Source organism: Doryrhamphus excisus, linkage group LG23 (assembly GCF_037039965.1).
Source record: "Doryrhamphus excisus strain RoL-2023G ecotype Guam linkage group LG23, RoL_Dexc_Guam_v1.1, whole genome shotgun sequence".
In the NCBI taxonomy this organism is placed as follows: domain Eukaryota; kingdom Metazoa; phylum Chordata; class Actinopteri; order Syngnathiformes; family Syngnathidae; genus Doryrhamphus; species Doryrhamphus excisus.
Window position 1 is genome coordinate 8,278,855 of NC_136379.1, and position 21,180 is coordinate 8,300,034.

Sequence of the window (21,180 nt, forward strand, 5' to 3'; positions counted from 1 at the left end):
AACACTTCCAGCTGTGCGGCAGCATCGCTCTTTTTGCGGACGCGTGGCGTGAACGGGGTGGGGTTGGGGGCCTGGGGGTCGCTTCTTTCAAAGCCAACACTTGCCGGGTTCTAAGCCGGGATTTGAGCTTTTGACACCTGCTTAAGCCCCACATGCGCGACGCCATTTCCGTCAGTAGAGAATCTAACCTCGGACTCCAGCAGTATGAGTGCTGAAATCCAACCAAACATTGGAGAAAAAAAAAACAAAACACCTTCAAAGACTTGCTTTAGAAACTCAATGGTGTCCATAACTTCTCACACTTATACCGAGAAGCTCTAGCTAAAAAAAAAATAATTAAAAAAAAATTAAAAATTAAAAAAAAAACAAAATTTTGTATGAATTAACTCATGAGTTGTATTTGAAGTATAATGAATCTAGATAGAAATATAACTAGATCTGCAATGGAAAAGTGTTTGCTTTCCTAATATCATTTTAGTTTTATAATTTTTATATATTTTTTTTATAATTTTAATTTTAATTTTAACAATCAGTAACTGTTACATTTGTTCACTTCCTGCTTTCCTAATATAATTTCAGTTTTTTAATTTTAATTTTAATTTTTACAATCAGTAACTGTTACATTTGTTCACTTCCTGCTTTCCTAATATAATTTCAATTTTTTAATTTTAATTAAAAAAAACATTGTCATGTCTAACAAAATTTTGTATGAATTAACTCATGAGTTGTATTTGAAGTATAATTAATCTAGATAGAAATATAACTAGATCTGCAATGGAAAAGTGTTTGCTTTCCTAATATAATTTCAGTTTTTTAATTTTAATTTTAAATTTTTTAAATCAGTAACTGTTGCATTTGTTCACTTCTTGCTTTACTAATTTTAATTTTAATTTTAATTTTAATTTTAATTTTAATTTTAATTTTAATTTTAATTTTAATTTTAATTTTAATTTTAATTTTAATTTTAATTTTAATTTTAATTTTACAATCAGTAACTGTTACATTTGTTCACTTCCTGCTTTCCTAATATAATTTCAGTTTTTTAATTTTAATTTTAATTTTTACAATCAGTAACTGTTACATTTGTTCACTTCCTGCTTTCCTAATATATTTTCAGTTTTTTAATTTTCATTAAAAAAACATTGTCATGTCTAACAAAATTTTGTATGACCTCCGTAACTCATGAGTTGTATTTGAAGTATAATTAATCTAGATAGAAATATAACTAGATCTGCAATGGAAAAAGTGTTTGATTGATAATGCATGAAGCATCAGGGGAATCTTTCAATCAATACTTCCTGATTTGCAGACCGACGCAAGCCGCTCCGACGTAAACATCTTCCTTTTATCTCCAAGAGTTGCGCTTGCTGCCCCACGTCATTCCCCCCGCAAGTTTGTTTTTTACTACGTGACGTCTGGCAGAAGACGCCTGGAAAGCAAAGCAGGCTTCCTCACACGCCAAAGAAACGTCCTTGATAGCGTTCGTCCTCACTTTCGCCATCCCGAGCACATCCAGGTACAGCCAAAATCTTTGTCCCATTTGGGAAAAAAAAAAAAAGATCAAATATTCCTAAGATGTGGTCCCGGGTCTAGACATGTGCCACATATTCATTAAAAAAAAGCGCCTTCTCATTTTATGTTAAAAAAACATACATGTACGCTAAGCGTGTAATTAGAAAACGCCACCGCACTTTAACCATAATTGGATATCATATACGTTTTTATTAATAGCACAGTAAGAAGGTTAAAAGTTGAAGTTTGTTCACGTTTTTGGTGAAAAAAGTCAAACTTCACCTTCTTGTGGATTATTCCAAGAGGAATGATTTTTTATTTCAAGACTTCCAAGTCTTTTTTTTTTTCCAATAAAAAACGTTTTGATGTTACAAAAATAGTTGATCAGATTACAATTGAATGCATCACATAATCAGTTCCCAGTTCTACATGTCCAAAAGGAGTAGGAAGAAGCAAAGCTTATTAAATCCTACCCCTCCATCTGGTACTTCAGTAACTGTTACATTTGTTCACTTCCTGCTTTCCTAATATAATTAATTTTTTTCTAATTTTATTTTATTATTATTATTTTTTTTTTATTTGATTTTATTCATTTTAATTTTAATTTTTACAAACAGTGACTGCTACATTTGTTCACTTCCTGCTTTCCCAATATAATTTCAGTTTTTGAATTTGAATTTTAAAAAAATTACAATCAGTAACTGTCACATTTGTTCACTTCCTGCTTTCCTAATATAATTAAATTTTTTCTAATTTTATTTTATTATTATTATTTTTTATTTGATTTTTTGATTTTATTAATTTTAATTTTTACAAACAGTGACTGTTACATTTGTTCACTTCCTGCTTTCCCAATATAATTTCAGTTTTTGAATTTGAATAAAAAAATTACAATCAGTAACTGTCACATTTGTTCACTTCCTGCTTTCCTAATATAATTATTTTTTTTCTAATTTTATTTTATTATTATTTTTTATTTGATTTTTTGATTTTATTTGATTTTATTAATTTTAATTTTTACAAACAGTGAATGTTACATTTGTTCACTTCCTGCTTTCCCAATATAATTTCAGTTTTTGAATTTGAATAAAAAAATTTACAATCAGTAACTGTCACATTTGTTCACTTCCTGCTTTCCTAATATAATTAAATTTTTTCTAATTTTATTTTATTATTATTTTTTTATTTGATTTTTTGATTTTATTTGATTTTATTAATTTTAATTTTTACAAACAGTGACTGTTACATTTGTTCACTTCCTGCTTTCCCAATATAATTTCAGTTTTTGAATTTGAATTTAAAAAAATTACAATCAGTAACTGTCACATTTGTTCACTTCCTGCTTTCCTAATACAATTTCAGTTTTAATTTAATTCAATTTTAATTTTAATCAGTTGAATACACTTTGTTTGTAAGTCTTTGAACGCCCCACAGTTGTGTGCCGAGAAGCCAAAGTGAGCTTGACAAAGACAATGACCTGAATCCATATAAATATGCATACGGTCTGTGACCGCAATCCCAATTCGGCGACTGCGATAGCAATCCCAGCGCAGCCACACGTGCTAAATCAATGCAGACCAGAACCCGAGCAGCACCGTGAAAGCGCAACGAGGACATCCGGCACCTCAACCCACTCAAAGCTCGGAGCAAGCGTGCCTGTTTTTTACCTCAAGTCCCGATAGCGACGCACTTCCTCTTCTTCCAACCCTCTCAACACCGCGTGACTTGTTTTGATCAGAAACCACGTCGACATTTCCTTGCGGTGGACGATTGGGTTACGCCAAGTTTCGTCCTGATGAGGGCGTTTGCTGACAAACGTTGACCGAGGTCCTCTGGGAGGCTGCAAATCGATGGGAACATTTGGGAAAAAAACAGATTATTCACCCAGTTTTCCACAAACGGAACCACAAATGTCACTTCTACTCAGTTCTTGAACGCACTTCAAGGTCCAAAAGGCGATCAATACTGCAATATTACTACATGTACTGTAGGTGCTGCAGTAATACTCAATCAAATGTATTGTTAATATGTTAAACAACACTGGCTTTAACAGCTGTGGCTGTAGGCAACCCGTCAATGTATAGTGACAAGAATCCAGCAGCTTTAAAATGTTGCTGCGAAAGTCATACGCATACTGCTGCTACAACATTGGTTCTGTTGTGCAGATGTTACGTTACGATGTTGGATGTTACGTGTTACATTGCAGATGACAGCATTTCAGGTTACAGCGTTTCACACTGTGACATTTTGTGGTACATTTCAGGTTGCAGTGTTTTGCGCGACGAGGTTGTGTGTTTGGTTTCATGTTACAGCGTTACGATGTTTTGTTGCATTTAGCCTTACACCCTATAATGTTATGTAACATGTCAGCGTTTAAAATGTCATGTTACAATTCATGTTACAGCGTTGTGCAATGACATTTTCTGTTACATTCTGTGTTTTTAAATACTTCATGTTATGACGTTTTGTGTTACATTTCATGTTACATGTTTAGCGTTTATGTTACGTTTTGCGTTTTGAAATTTCGTGTTACAATCCATGTTACATCATTGATGTTACGGCGTTGTGCGATGAGATTTTGTGTTACATTCTGTGTTAGAATATTTCATGTTATGACGTTTTGTGTTACATTCCATGTTACAGAATTCTGTGTCGTGTTTTGCGTTACAGTTCAAAGTAGCGTTTCGTGCTATGGCATTTCGTGCTGCATTTCATGTTACAACATTTCGAGTTACAGCGTTCTGTGTCGCGTTTTATGACGCGTTGCATTTCATGTTCATTTTTCTACGTGGTGAAGTTTCGTTTTTACATTTCATGTTACAGCATTTTTGCGTTTCGAAATTTCCTGCTACAATCCATGTTACATCATTTATGTTACAGCGTTGTGCGATGAGATTTTGTGTTACATTCTGTGTTAGAATATTTCATGTTATGATGTTTTGTGTTACATTCCATGTTACAGAATTCTGTGTCGTGTTTTGCGTTACAGTTCAAAGTAGCGTTTCGTGCTATGGCATTTCGTGCTGCATTTCATGTTACAACATTTCGAGTTACAGCGTTCTGTGTCGCGTTTTATGGCGTGTTGCATTTCATGTTAATTTGTCTACGTGGTGACGTTTAGCTTTACATTTCATGTTACAGCATTTTTGTGTTACAATTCATGTTACATCATTGATGTTACAGCGTTGTGCGATGAGATTTTGTGTTACATTCTGTGTTAGAATATTTCATGTTATGATGTTTTGTGTTACATATGTTGTGCGATGGGATTTTGTGTTACATTGTGTGTTAAAATATTTCATGTTATGACGTTTTGTGTTACAGTTCAAAGTAGCGTTTCGTGCTATGGCATTTAGTGCTGCATTTCATGTTACAACATTTCAAGTTACAGCGTTCTGTGTCGCGTTTTATGACGCGTTGCATTTCATGTTCATTTTTCCATGTTGATGACGTTTAGTTTTACGTTTCATCTTTCGGCATTTTTGCGTTTTGAAATTTCGTGTTACAGTCCATGTTACGTCAGTTATGTTACAGCGTTGTGCGATGAGATTTTGTGTTACATTCTGTTAAAATATTTCATGTTATGATATTTTGTGGTACAGCATTTCATGTTACAGAATTCTGTGTCATGTTCTGTGTTACGGTTCAAAGTCGCGTTTTGTGTTACATTTGATGTTACAGCACTTTATATCGATTTGTATTATGACGATTTGAGTTACAACATTTCATGTTAGAGAATTTCACTTTACAACAATCGGTGTCACATTTCACGTTATCGTGTTTCATTTCATGATGTTTTGATTTTTACATTTCCTGTTATGATGGTTCATGTTACATTTTATGCTCGACTTTTTGCGTTACATTTCAGGTTACAACTTTATTTAATTTTTGGATTTAATATTAATATTTTTGTATTTTATAAGAGTGACTTAGGTCTTCATTCAGTACTCGTACGTAGACTGAGGACCGTGCAGCCAAAGAAAGAAATGTTTTCTTCTCCACTTTCTCATGCACCCCGAATCATTATTACAAAAAAATAAGGTGTTATGTCAATTTAGTATACTTGTTAAGAAATGAGCACACGGAGGTCGGAGTCTATTAGAAACAGGTCTCGGTATGATGCAATGCATGGTACAATCAGGATGATAATAAACATATTGTACAGTGGATGTCCTACAAGGTAGAGAACAGGGTCCTCACATTCATGGCCAAGTCAGACATTTTTGATCATAAACACAAAGAGGCGTTCTGGCCTTGGAGTCATGGCGCGCCACATGGTCACATAATCAAAGCAAGGATGTTCCTGAAGGCGTCTTTTCAATCGATAACGCCGAGTTGCTCATGAGCAACAGGTGTTTGCGTTTTGGATCATGCGAGGAAGTAACACCAAAATGTTTTTGAAAAGAGCGGCGACTGTCTGCTGGTCATAAAGCTGCAGGTGCCAAAAAAAAAAACAAAAACAAAGAAGCCAATGATTCAGACAGACTGACCTTTAGCGGAAAGGTTCAGAGCAACATCTTGTTTCTGAATCAGGACGTGTGTGAAAACAGCGGCCATGTTTATCCCATTACAACACATCATTTCACTTCAACATGTGCGCGTATTAATAATGTTCCTTTTTTTACTACTGCAGTTGATTCCTTTTTATGATAGCCGGGGCTTGGATTCGGGACTTCGAGACAGTGACCCGCCAGGAACCCGAGGACCCTGTCCAAAATATGCATGCTTGGACATGTCAGAACACTAACACTCTGTTCGTTAATAGCGTATTCATGCAGTATCTTCCAATAGTCCCTTAACACGGACAGTATAAGATAATATCTGTCCATGTGGCCCAGTTTACCACAGCACCCAGCACTCATGCAGCCTCCGGCAGCGTGATTCTACCAACTATAGTCAAGACACAATTATGTTGCTACTCACTTGTGTAAAAAAATCATGTTTTGTCGCATTGAAGCAAAGCTTACCAGCGTGGGAAGCACTCGTGCACCCTCAGATCATGACGCTACTGCGACTGTGCTTGACTGCAGGCAAGACGCAATTATCTTGACACTTGCAGTGTTGGAATTCAACACAGCTCCGCGGTGCCAGCAGCACTCGTGCAGCCTGGGAGCATGATGATACTAACTATAGTCAAGACACAAGCAATAGTCAAGACACAATGGACTTGCTACTCATTTGTGTAAGAATTCATGTTTTCCCGCATTGAAGCAAAGCTTACTAGAGTTGGAAGCACTCGTGCACCCTCAGCTCATGACACTACTGCAACCGACCGTGCTTGACTGCACGCAAGATGCAATTATCTTGCTACTCACTTGTGTTGGAATTCAACACAGCTCCGCAGTGCCAGCAGCACTCGTGCAGCCTGGAAGCATGATGATACTAACTATAGTCAAGACACAAGCAATAGTCAAGACACAATGAACTTGCTAGTCATTTGTGTAAGAATTCATGTTTTCCCGCATTGAAGCAAAGCTTACTAGAGTTGGAAGCACTCGTGCAGCCTCAGATCATGACGCTACTGCGACCGTGCTTGACTGCAGGCAAGACGCAATTATCTTGACACTCGCTTGTGTTGGAATTCAGGATTTTCCTGCAATGGAACACAGCTCCCCAGTGCCAGCAGCACTCGTGCAGCCTCAGCTCATGACACTACTGCAACCGACCGTGCTTGACTGCACGCAAGATGCAATTATCTTGCTACTCACTTGTGTTGGAATTCAACACAGCTCCGCAGTGCCAGCAGCACTCGTGCAGCCTGGAAGCATGATGATACCAACTATAGTCAAGACACAATGGATAGTCAAGACACAATGAACTTGCTACTCATTTGTGTAAGAATTCATGTTTTCCTGCATTGAAGCAAAGCTTACTAGAGTTGGAAGCACTCGTGCGGCCTCAGATCATGACGCTACTGCGACCGTGCTTGACTGCAAGCAAGACGCAATTATCTTGACACTCGCTTGTGTTGGAATTCAGGATTTTCCTGCAATTGAACACAGCTCCCCAGTGCCAGCAGCACTCGTGCAGCCTCAGCTCATGACACTACTGCAACCGACCGTGCTTGACTGCACGCAAGATGCAATTATCTTGCTACTCACTTGTGTTGGAATTCAACACAGCTCCGCGGTGCCAGCAGCACTCGTGCAGCCTGGGAGCATGATGATACTAGCTATAGTCAAGACACAAGCAATAGTCAAGACACAATGAACTTGCTACTCATTTGTGTAAGAATTCATGTTTTCCTGCATTGAAGCAAAGCTTACTAGAGTGGGAAGCACTCGTGCAGCCTCAGATCATGACGCTACTGCGACTGTGCTTGACTGCAGGCAAGACGCAATTATCTTGACACTCGCTTGTGTTGGAATTCAGGATTTTCCTGCAATTGAACACAGCTCCCCAGTGCCAGCAGCACTCGTGCAGCCTCAGCTCATGACACTACTGCAACCGACCGTGCTTGACTGCACGCAAGATGCAATTATCTTGCTACTCACTTGTGTTGGAATTCAACACAGCTCCCCAGTGCCAGCAGCACTCGTGCAGCCTGGAAGCATGATGATACCAACTATAGTCAAGACACAATGGATAGTCAAGACACAATGAACTTGCTACTCATTTGTGTAAGAATTCATGTTTTCCTGCATTGAAGCAAAGCTTACTAGAGTGGGAAGCACTCGTGCAGCCTCAGATCATGACGCTACTGCGACCGTGCTTGACTGCAAGCAAGACGCAATTATCTTGACACTCGCTTGTGTTGGAATTCAGGATTTTCCTGCAATTGAACACAGCTCCCCAGTGCCAGCAGCACTCGTGCAGCCTCAGATCATGACGCTACTGCGACCGTGCTTGACTGCAGGCAAGACGCAATTATCTTGACACTCGTTTGTGTTGGAATTCAGGATTTTCCTGCAATGGAATACAGCTCCCCAGTGCCAGCAGCACTCGTGCAGCCTCAGATCATGACGCTACTGCGACCGTGCTTGATTGCAGGCAAGACACAATTATCTGTCCATGTGGCCCAGTTTACCACAGCACCCAGCACTCGTGCAGCCTCTGGGAGCGTGATTCCACCAACTATAGTCAATTATTATTATTTTTGAAGAATTAAGTATCATTAAAAGTTAATATTATAAAGTCAAAACTGAAGGGGAATTAAGTCGGGAATAATTACAAGAATGAGGGGTCCCACAGCCAAACCAGTTGAGGACCACTGAACCAAAGCATCGACCAAAACGAAACAAAAACCCTGCACGGTCTTGAAGAAGGAACGTGATATTCAATCCTTCCAATCCCAGCAAGATGAAAGCCAATTGCGGCGAGTCGCTCCTTCTTTGGTTGCGTCACACAGTGTTTGCGTATGAAATACGATATCAGTCCTAATTGCTACAAATGGAAACTAGAAGCCGGCAGCACGTTGATAGCGTACCGCCATGGCTCCTGCGTTGGGAACGGGGGGGGGGGGGGGGGGGGGGGGGGGGGGTGTAAAGCAGGCTTGAATATTTTCATAAAAAGGCCTCACATGTGGTACGGATCGGCCGACAGCTGCCATCAATTGCAGCGCCGATGAATTAAAAGCACAATAATAAAACAAAAAGACACTTTGAAAATGAATTTAAATACACGGGATGCGATGTGTCGAGATTCCGTGTGTGATGTCACGAGTGATGACCGAAATTTTACAATGTCAAATGGATGGACTTAAAAATAAAAATATGATATCATTTTTTTTTGTTTGTGACTATATCTCTTTTTAAAAAATCTCATGCAACAAGAGCAGAGTTAGTTGACTTAGTCTTGTTTCATTTTAAAAAAAAAATATTGTAGTTGGTCACCGCTGGAATACCCAGCATGCCTTGCGGGCACTTTGTGACTACCAATTAAAGTTATGTGTATGTTGTTAGTTGAGTAAGTTATTGGCTCCATCTGAAGAATATAGAGTCAAGTTAGATTTTTTTTGTTATTATATTTAAAATTATTATTTATAATAAATATAAATTATATTTAAAACATTTTTTTATTTTTTTTATTTTTAACAAATTTTATTCTATTTTATTTTTTAAAAGCTATAAATATAAAATATAAAAGAAATAAATAAATAAAGTTATGTGTTTGTTGTTAGTTGAGTAAGTTTTTGGCTCCAGCCGAAGAATATAGAGTCAAGTTTGATTTTTTTTGTTATCATATTTAAAATTATTATTTGAAATAATTATTAATTATATTTAAAAACTATGTTTTAATTTTTTTTATTTTTAACTAATTTTATTCTATTTTATTTTTTAAAAGCTATAAATATAAAATGATAATATATAAAATATAAAAAATATATATAAATAATAAAAAAAAAGGATTTCCAGACTTTTGTGGACCACAAAAAAACAATATGGCGGCAGTATTTTGGCTCCAGCTCACGAATATAGAGTCAAGTTAGATTTTTTTTTGTTATTATTATATTTTTTAAAGTTATAAATATAAATAAAATTATAATATATAAAATATATTTTAAAAATATATAAATAATAATATTTTTCGTTATAATAATAATTAATACAAACAAAATAACAAAACAAAATACATTTCCTGACTTTTGTGGGCCACAAAAAAACTATGGCGGGCCGAATCTGGCTCCGGACCTCGAGTTTCACACCTCTCTTGTAATGCGATGCCAATGTTGCTTAACCTTGCAGCTGACGAGTACGCTAATGTGTTTTAAAGAAGCGCTGAGTCATCATGTGGTCATGTGGTCCATGCTGAGGACAATACTGAGGTTATTGTCCGTGTGACAAGACTATAAAAACTTTACGACGGCCCGCCATGGGGGCATCATGGAGGTCAATAAAAGTCTCAATGAACTCTCGGATCCATCTTTTGTTCTGGTGATGAGCTCTGAGTCACGGTAGCGTCCTAAAAGACCGACTGATTGGAACCAGGTGGGGTTTTTCAAGCTCGCCTCAATAAAGTTACTCAATATCACATCAGAATTTTGGTAATGTTTTTTTTTTTTTTATGCAACGGACAAATCGAGAAACAGCAGGCTGTGCGTTACGGTTTTGAGGTTGGTTTCTTGGAATTTGGCAAGAAGAACGGAATTTACGGAAGGTAATTTTGGGTTAAATTCTGACATTTCTTCTCACTAGCGATTGCCAAAATGACAAAAACGTCACACATAGACATTTCTACAGAATAATATGACATGATAGCGGTCACTAGCAAGGTCACTACAACCAGAAAGAACCCTTAAGAACTTAGAACACCGTCAAACCTTTGTTTAAAAAAAAATTGTTGTGAAATGCATGAAAATGTGTTTTTCTTTAGAAACACACTATATTTGTGCAGCGTTTTTCTGTCCTTGTTAGACCCAGTTTGTGCTGCTCTCTGAAGGGAGTAGTTAAAAGCATGGTAAGAGATTTTAGTTTTAGTTTAGTTTTAGTTTTCTAATCATCTATTAGCCTAGATCCTTTTTTAAAAATAATCTGATTCATTTTCATTGTTTGTGAAATGCATGAAAATGTGTTTTTCTTTAGAAACACAATCATATTTGTGCAGTGTTTTTCTGTCCTTGTTAGACCCAGTTTGTGCTGCTCTTTGAAGGGAGTAGTTAAAAGCATGGTAAGAGATTTTAGTTTTAGTTTTCTAATCATCTATTAGCCTAGATCCTTTTTTTGAAAATCATCTGATTCATTTTTATTGTTTGTGAAATGGAAAAAATTGTTTGTGAAATGCATGAAAATTTGTTTTTCTTTGGAAAACTAAGAAATTTTCAAGTGATCCCAAACTTTTAAAGCGGTAGTACAGGTTGGCCCTATTGAGGATAAGTATAAAAAAATGGATAGATGGCGAGTGCAAAATATTCCATTCCTAAAAAACGTACTACTCGTGTTGGCTTGTCCTGAAAAAAAAATCCTAATTGAGGCCAAGTGTACACAGATGTACCTAATAAATTGTCCAAGCATGTTAAAGGACTGCTTGGTAAGGTGGAAAAAAAAGGGGGGGTGGGGGGGTCCACGTTCCCGTTAAAAGGCACGTGTGTGTGTGACATAATGAAGCCAACAGGTGTATTCCCCGCGCTCTTTCAAGCGCTGCCAAGACGTTACAAAGCAATTACGTGTCGGCAGGGGGAGAGTTTTGTTTGCCAGATGCTGTCGTTAAGGGGGGGGGGGGGGGGGGGAAACACATCCTCATGTTAAAGAGGAAAACGCACCCCCTCACCTGCTACCTTGTGCACAAACAGGACGATGTCCCTTGATGTGTTTTTAACTGCACTACAAAGAAAGTCTCTTCTGGATGTTTCTGTTTGTTTCCGAGCTTTCTGATCAGTTTTCCTTCGTGGAAGCTGAGAAGAAAGCAGGAATAAAACTTCTAAAAAAAAAAAAAAAAAAAAATCTTTCACAGGCTCACAAGCTTCCTTTGATGATCAAGTACGTTTATATAAGTTGATATAAAATGAGTCCAGATAAGCCGGAAGGGGGAATTGCTAATCTTCACAAACACGTCTGCTTTCTTCATCAATCTCACTCTCATGTCTTCAACTGCTTCCTTCAACTTCCTGTGCTGCAAACTTTCGTTTGTTTGCCATTTATGAAGAAAGCTCACCATCAAGTTGATGATTTATCTGCTCAAGACACACAATATGGTCAGTATCTTTACACCGCTAAATGAATCCGAACCAAATGCTCGTTTTAAGTGTTTGTTGTCGTCTGTTCGTCCATAAAATGTAGATAGAATGAATATAATGTTAGTTATCACCCTAATATCCATTTGCTTAGACGATAGTAAGTGTTTGAATGTGCTGAAGAACAAATGTTCCCGTGACCCTGATCAGAGACCCCCAGGTATTTGAGGTCGCCAACTTACCAAATCATACCTGTGACTTGGTGTTACGTAGGTGTTAGAATAAAATGTAGATAGAATGAATATAATGTTAGTTATCACCCTAATATCAGTTTGCTTAGACAATAGAAGGTGTTTGAATGTGCTGAAGAAGAAATGTTCCCGTGACCCTAATCAGAGACCCCCAGCGACCCCCCAGGTCCTGGAGGTCGCCAACTTACCAAATCATACCTGTGACTTGGTGGTACGTAGGTAGTAGAATAAAATGTAGCTAGAATGAATATAATGTTAGTTATCACTCCAATATCCATTTGCTTAGACAATAGAAAGTGTTTGAATGAAAGTTAGAAATGTTCCCGTGACCCTGATCAGAGACCCCCAGCGACCCCCCAGGTCCTGGAGGTCGCCAACTTACCAAATCACACCCATGACTCAGTGGTACGTAGGTGTTAGAATAAAATGTAGATAGAATGAATATAATGTTAGTTATCACCCTAATATAGATTTGCTTAGACAATAGAAAGTGTTTGAATGTGCTGAAGAAGAAATGTTCCCGTGACCCTGATCAGAGACCCCTAAGTCCTGGAGGTCACCAACCTACCAAATCATACCTGTGACTTGGTGGTAACGTAAGTATTAGAATAAAATGTAGATGAATATAATGTTAGTTATCACCCTAATATCCATTTGCTTAGACAATAGAAGAAATGTTCCTGTGACCCTGATCAGAGACCCCCAGCGACCCCCCCAGGTCCTGGAGGTGCCTGGATGCGCCAACAGCAACCCTGCAGATGTTGATGTTAATCCTGCAAGAATGTGTCAAGATAAGAACTCATAAAACAATAAAAGTAATTACTCTCACATATACACACACACATAAACAAATACAGCTCGTGCAACTGCCCCCCCCCCTTGGAGTTGCACGACCATGTAGTAGGGACCCCCGAAAGAGAATAAAAAGAGAGGAGTGTGAACTGTGGTTTCACTCTCCTCGCTGCGAGTAACTTTGAATATTGTTTTCTGTCTCTTCTGTAGTTGTGTACTTAAGTGTTTTTCCAAGTGTCACAGGAGTTTGAACCTGACAGTAGGCCACGAAGCAGTGGACATGAGGGGCAGTGCCTCTGGATTGGCAGCTCAGGGTCGAGGTCCCTGGTAAGGTAAGGTCTGCCAGGTAGTTGAACTGGAGTTTAAGAGGAACCAGTATGGTTTTCAAGACCCAACTCTATACTCTCAATAGGGTCTTTGAAGTCCAACCAGTCCACATATGTTTTTTTTTGGACTTGGAGAAGGGATTCCTTAAGGAACCATGTGGGGAGTACTCTAGGAGTATGGGGTATTTGACCACCTAACTGGGGCGGTGTCAGAGCTGGACGACTGGAGAGCTGGACTTTGGGTTACCCTTTGTCGCTGGTTCTGTTCATTATTGTTATGGACTGAATTTCTAGGGGGTCTCTAGTTGGGTGGCTACAGGATCGGGTGTCCAGCTGGCTTCATCGGGCTGTGATCTTTGACACTCTCTGGATCGGTTTTTGAAGTGTGAAGAAGGGAGGATGAGAATCAGTACCCCCCTAATTCTGGGGGGTCCACGGTTCTCGCCTGGAAAATAGTAGAGTGCCAATTCCTGGTTGGGAATTACGTTCTACTCCAAGTAGAGGAGTTTAAGTACCTTGGGTCTTGGGATGAGGTCCTGTTCAACGATGGGGGAAGGATGAAACGCATGATTGACAGGTAGATCGGTGCAGCATCTGCAGTCATGCTGGCTACGCCTCGGTCCATCATGCTCAATTTACTGGTCCCAGTCTCACCAGTATAGTCATGAACTTTGGGTTGTGACTTGAAGAACAAGATCAGGAGTACAAACGGGAGTAGAACTGCTTCTTCTCTGCATTGCGAGGAGCCAGATCAGGATCAGGATGCCTCCTGGACCCCTTAAATGGGGAGGTGTTCAAAACCTGAACTTCTGCTCGTTGTTTCCAGCATTGCGGCAAACGAGGTTCTCTTCACAGCAGCTAAATTTACGATTACGTATAAAAAGCGTGCGAGTCGTCACATTTTTTTTTCTTCTTTTTAGCATCCTTCAGGAGAATGACCTCAGTGTCCCGCGGCCTCCTTTAAAACGTCCACCGGGGTTCTAACTGGACCGGCTCCCAGACTCTCACAGCCCGAAGGTCGGGGACGGTGATGAAAGTCAAACGGAAGGTGACGTCCCCGCCTTATCTCCGCGGGTGTTTCCACTCCAAACATGTAAAGAGAGATAGACGTTCGGTCTTCATTTTGTTTGTACTGGATGCCTGAAGATGCTTTTGTTTGTTCTTCAGCAGGATGTGACTCATCAGAAAAAAAAAGTTGTGGTCCAGCAAGGTAACGTTTTTCTCACACTGCAGGAGCCAAGAAGTTTTGCTCTTTTAATTGCTTTACCTTCTTCTCTCTTCTGGGCTTCTTTATTAGCGTTCAAGCTCATTTTTCATGCAGCTGCAGGCAATGATTGGATGGCTCACTGGAAGCGTGCACTACTGCCACTTGCTGGCCACTAAGGAAACACTCAGACTGGGATCAGAAGTGGAACTTTTTCTATCCCAAAGTGGAATGTTTACAGTAAACATTCATTCATTCATTCATTTTCTACCGCTTTTCCTCACAAGGGTCGCGATGGGTGCTGGAGCCTATCCCAGCTGTCTTCAGTGCGAGAGACGGGGTACACCCTGGACTGGTGACCAGCCAGCCAATCACAGGGCACATATAGACAAACAACCATTCACACTCATATTCATACCTATGGACAATTTGGAGTCGCCGATTAATTAACCTAGCATGCATGTTGTTGGAATTTTACTTTATTTTAGTTTTATTGTGTGTGAGATTCATTGTTGTACGCCCCTCCCCCCCAAGTGCACATTCATTCATTTTCTACCGCTTATCCTCACAAGAGTCATGGGTATGCTGGAGCCTATCCCATTCACATTCACACTCACATTCAGCCAATCACAGGGCACATATAGACAAACAACCATTCACACTCACATTCATACCTATGGACAATTTGGAGTCGCTAATTAACCTAGCATGTTTTTGGAATGTGGGAGGAAACCGGAGTACCCGGAGAAAACCCACGCATGCACGGGGAGAACATGCAAACTCCACACAGAGATGGCCGAGTCTGGAATTGAACCCTGGTCTCCTAGCTGTGAGGTTTGCGCGCTAACCACCCGACCGCCATGCAGCTGAGTATAAAACATTCATTCATTCATTTTCTACCGCTTTTCCTCACGAGGGTCGCGGGGGGTGCTGGAGCCTATCCCAGCTGTCTTCGGGCGAGAGACTGGTGGCCAGCCAATCACAGGGCACATATAGACAAACAACCATTCACACTCACATTCATACCTATGGACAATTTGGAGTCGCTAATTATGGAATGTGGGAGGAAACCGAAATACCCGGAGAAAACCCACGCATGCACGAGGAGAACGTGCAAACTCCACACAGAGATGGCCGAGTCTGGAATTGAACCCTGGTCTCCTAGCTGTGAGGTCAAAAAATGTCAAATAAAAAAAAAGTTGAAACAACAGAATAAAAAAATAATAAAAAAAAAAAGTTTAGATTAACGAAGATTTTTTTTTCAAACAATTTTAATAAAAATGTTTAAAAAGTGTATACTAGCTATTGAAAATGTAATTAAAAACATTTTTAAAATAAAATTAATACATATATATATATTTTTTTTTAAAAAGCAAGTAAAAATATAATTCTTCAAAGTTTAAGGTAATATATATTCTTATCAATTTGTATTTTGTACTTTTACACTGTAACATGTTATGTAACATGACATGTAGCACAAAACACTGTAAAATTAAATACATGTAACATGTAACATGAAAGGCTGTAACAGGGAATGTAACACAAAACACAATACCAAACGCTGTAACATGTCATGTAAGACAGCTGGGATAGGCTCCAACCCCCCCACCCCCCACCCCGGGACCCTTGTGAGGATAAGCGGTAGAAAATGAATGAATGAATAAAAGTATAGAGATAGCTCATTAAAATGATTGAAAAATGTCAACAAAAAAAGTTTAAACAGAATAAAAAAAAATTTAAAAAAATTGTTAAAAATCAAATTTAAAAAAATTCAGGTTAGCAAAGATTTTTTGTCAAACAATTTTAATAAAAATGTTTTAAAAGTGTATGCTAGCTTTTGAAAATGTTATTAAAACATCCTAAAAAAAATTATATAATTTTAATTATTTTTTTAAAACAAGTAAAAATATAAAAGGTAACTAATATAATTTCTTATCAATTTTTATTTTTTATTTTTACGCTGTAACATGTCATGTAACACGACATGCAGCCCAAAACACTGTAAAACGAAATGTAACAAAACATCGCCACACAAAGCACTGCGACATAAAATCATGTCGTAACATGTAACATGTAACACGTAACATGTAACTGTATGAAACGCTGTAACATGAAATTTAACACAAAACACAACATTTAGCACACAAAACACGTAACATAAAACACTTCAACGTGAAATGTTGCATCGGGAAAAGGAAATGTCAGCGGAAAAGATGAAAGTGACATAAGACGCCGTCGCACGCACGGCACCAGCGCCAATACTTGGCGACGACGTCACCTGACCTGAGCTTGTTTTTACTCCTTCAAGTTGTTGCCGTTTCACTAACCCTTGTTTTGCTGCTTTGTTTATTTTCCCGGGGAGACTTGGCGCCCGAGGCCATCGCCCGATGGACCCTGGACGGGAGCGTGCGGTCGAGCGGTCGAACGAGCGTGATAACCTCGGCTGGATTCCTCGCCGCGTTTATTTGTTTGTGGCTTGAATTAAAACGCCCGCATGCTAGCTATAGCGTACGTTTCTTGATGTGAGGTTTAGAGGAAAAAAAAAAAAGGGGATTTTTCATGCTCAATTTGAAACAGATTTAAAAGTTGGCGGATTTGAACCCGGCTCGTTTGAGTGATTGCTACTTGCTGATTGGATTTTCCCTCCGATGTGGTCAAAGTCGTGTGTGAAAAGACACACAAAGATGCTCACAGGCCACCCACACCTCTTTAAATATTGCTGCTGCGCCCCCAAAGTCCCGGCCCCACAAACTTATACGACGCAAAGACTGGAACTTTAGCGACATAGCCCCCGGGTCCCTCAGGAGCGTGGCGCCGGGGTACCCCAGCTAGTCCACAATTTACTACCCCCGGGTCAAAGGTGAGGTCTGAGCAGTGGGGGCATTTTTCTTAGGGAAGGTAGCAAAGGGGCGCCCCGGGGTCCCACCAGGTCAGTAGTGTTCAGTAATTTTGCAAAAGAAAGCAGGACAAAGACGAGAGTAAATATTATGTTTTCCCCGGCGTGTGAAGCGCTGCCAGTGTGTATTGTTGTTAGCCGCAGATAATTAGCCGCCGCCCGCCCCCTGCTGGGGGGGGGGGGGGGGGGGTACGGCGAGCGTTTTACCTGACTGCACGTTGACGCTAACCAGCAGCAGCTGCCGGCGACAAGCGAGTCGAAGCTACGCAGCTAGCTCCACGACGCCAATTTGTAGGATTTATAAAATATATAAGATTATATGTACGTATTATAGATTATAAGATATATATATTAAAATATATAATAAGAATAAAAAATATAATACAAAAATTTTAAAAATCAAAGAAGAAAAGTTCAGGTTAGCTAAGATTTTTTTTCAAAAAATGTTAGGAAAAATTTGTAAAAAGTGTATGCTAGCTATTGAAAATTTAATTAAAAACATTTTTAAAAAATTCAAAATAAAATTAAGATAAAAACTAGAAAAATATATTTAAAAAAAAGTTTAAGGTAATAAATATAAATTCTAAAGCTCTAAAGCTGCCGGCGAAAAGCGAGTCGAAGCTACGCAGCTAGCTCCACGACGCCAATTTGTAGGATTTATAAAATATATAAGATTATATTATAGATTATAAGATATATATATTAAAATATATAATAAGAATAAAAAAATATAATACAAAAAATTTAAAAATCAAAGAAGAAAAGTTCAGGTTAGCTAAGATTTTTTTGTGTATGCTAGCTATTGAAAATTTAATTAAAAACATTGTTTAAAAATAAAAATAAAATTAAGATAAAAACTAGAAAAATATATTTAAAAATAGTTTAAGGTAATAAATGTAAATTCTAATAATTTTTTATTTATGATTTTTTTCAAGGTAGCTAATAAAATATACTAAGCTAGATTTTTGTGTAAGTGTATGCTAGCTATTGAAAATTTAATTTAAAACATTGTTTAAAAATCAAAATAAAATTAAGATAAAAACTAGAAAAATATATTTAAAAATAGTTTAAGGTAATAAATATGAATTATAATAAATTTTTATTCATGATTTTTTTCAAAGTAGCTAATAAAATATACTAAGCTAGCTAGCAGGCTATCCTATACTAGCTAGCTAGCAGGCCAGATTTAAAAAAAAAAAAGGCCTATACCAGTCAAGCTAATGCTGCTTCCGCCTCACATTACAGAGAAAGGACAGGGAGAAGCGACAGGAACAGAATGTTAGCAATAGTTGAAAAAAAAAGTGCTAAAATTCAATATAAGGAATACAAAACAGCACCATCTGCTGGAAGTAGTGGACCCCCCCCTGCACCCCCCGCCCCCATGCAAAGTAGCCACTGAGTCAGCTCGTCTTCCCGCCAGAGTCTGTCACGTTACACCCACACTTTGGTGACAAGGCGCCCCACCCTCCTGCTAGCTAAACGGTGCGGAGCCACAAGGCCAGCCATGTGTTCCGCATCACAGCGCTGAGATAAGCGCTTCGTTGCGGCGCCGATCAGGATCGAATCCAAGAGTGAAATCATACACAATATCCCGCAGTTATTGCTTTATGGCCTCCCTGAAGAATCCAAAAGGAAGAAGCGAGAGTCGTTTCACGCATCTTCTGACACATCAGCACCCCGGCCGTGCGCACGCACGTGCACGCTTTTTGGATGAACGTTTCCTCTCCGCTCCGACGCCCAAATAAAGAATGTCACCTTATCTGGAAAAGGATCTGCTTCCTTGAACACACACAAACTAAGACTCACCAAGGAATTCATGGACGAATGTGGTGAGGAGAAGAAAGACAAGGACTAAAAATGAACACATCGTTCACGTCAGCTCATCATAGCAGCACATAAACAATAAACAGTCGTCCCTTCGCTACATCTCAGGTCCAATGAACGGCTCCCTAGCCAAAAAAATATTGACAGACAAGTTAGGGGAAAGCCAGGCGATTCCCAGTTTGAAAGCTTCGTAAAAGATGGAGCGACCCAGTGGGAGGTCTTTTGTCCAATTTAGCTGATTTGGGAATAGACTGTTGAAAATACGTATGTACGTACGTACGTACGTACGTACGTACGGATATGGGGCATCCATACATACATACGTACGTACATACGGATATGGGGCATCCATACATACATACGTACGTACATACGGATATGGGGCATCCATACATACATACGTACGTACGTACGGCTATGGGGCATCCATACATACATACGTACGTACGTATGGCTATGGGGCATCCATACATACATACGTACGTACGTATGGCTATGGGGCACCCATACATACGTACGTACGTACGTATGGCTATGGGGCATCCATACATACATACGTACGTACGTATGGCTATGGGGCATCCATACATACATACGTACGTACGTACGGCTATGGGGCATCCATCCATACATACGTACGGATATGGGGCATCCATCCATACATACGTACGTACCTACGGATATGGGGCATCCATCCATACATACGTATGTACGTACGGATATGGGGCATCCATCCATACATACGTACGTACGTACGTACGGATATGGGGCATCCATCCATACATACGTATGTACGTACGTACGTACGGATATGGGGCATCCATCCATACATACGTATGTACGTACGTACGTACGGATATGGGGCATCCATCCATACATATGTACGTACGTACGGATATGGGGCATCCATCCATACATACGTACGTACGTACGGATATGGGGCATCCATACATACATACGTACGTACGTATGGCTATGGGGCATCCATACATACATACGTACGTACGTATGGCTATGGGGCATCCATACATACATACGTATGTACGTATGGCTATGGGGCACCCATACATACATACGTACGTACGTATGGCTATGGGGCATCCATCCATACATACGTATGGATATGGGGCATCCATACATACATACGTACGTACCTACGGATATGGGGCATCCATCCATACATATGTACGTACGTACGGATATGGGGCATCCATACATACATACGTACGTACATATGGATATGGGGCATCCATACATACATACGTACGTACATACAGATATGGGGCATCCATACATACATACGTACGTACATACGGATATGGGGCACCCATACATACATATGTACGTACATATGGATATGGGGCACCCATACGTACATACGTACGTACGTACATACGGATATGGGGCACCCATACATACATACATACGTACGTATGTACGTACGGATATGGAGCATCCAAACACACATACGTACGGATATGGGGCATCCATACATACATACGTACGTACGTACGTACGGATATGGGGCACCCATACATACATACGTACGTACGTACGGATATGGGGCACCCATACATACATACGTACGTACGTACGGATATGGGGCACCCATACATACATACGTACGTACGGACGGATATGGGGCATCAATACATACATACATACATACGTACGTACGTACGTACGAATATGGGGCATCCATACATACATACGTACGGACGGATATGGGGCACCCATACATACATACATACGTACGGATATGGGGA

The 21,180-nt window shown here is 39.3% G+C and overlaps 1 long non-coding RNA gene across 1 annotated transcript in view; it reads right to left on the reverse strand.

Annotated features, from left to right (window-relative positions):
• Window positions 1-21,180, reverse strand: part of LOC131119525 (uncharacterized) — a 60,821-nt gene that overhangs the window by 12,563 nt on the left and 27,078 nt on the right. Inside the window, exon 2 of the long non-coding RNA XR_013625428.1 lies at window positions 3,180-3,352. This is a non-coding gene — a long non-coding RNA (uncharacterized LOC131119525). The remainder of the gene's footprint in view (window positions 1-3,179; window positions 3,353-21,180) is intronic.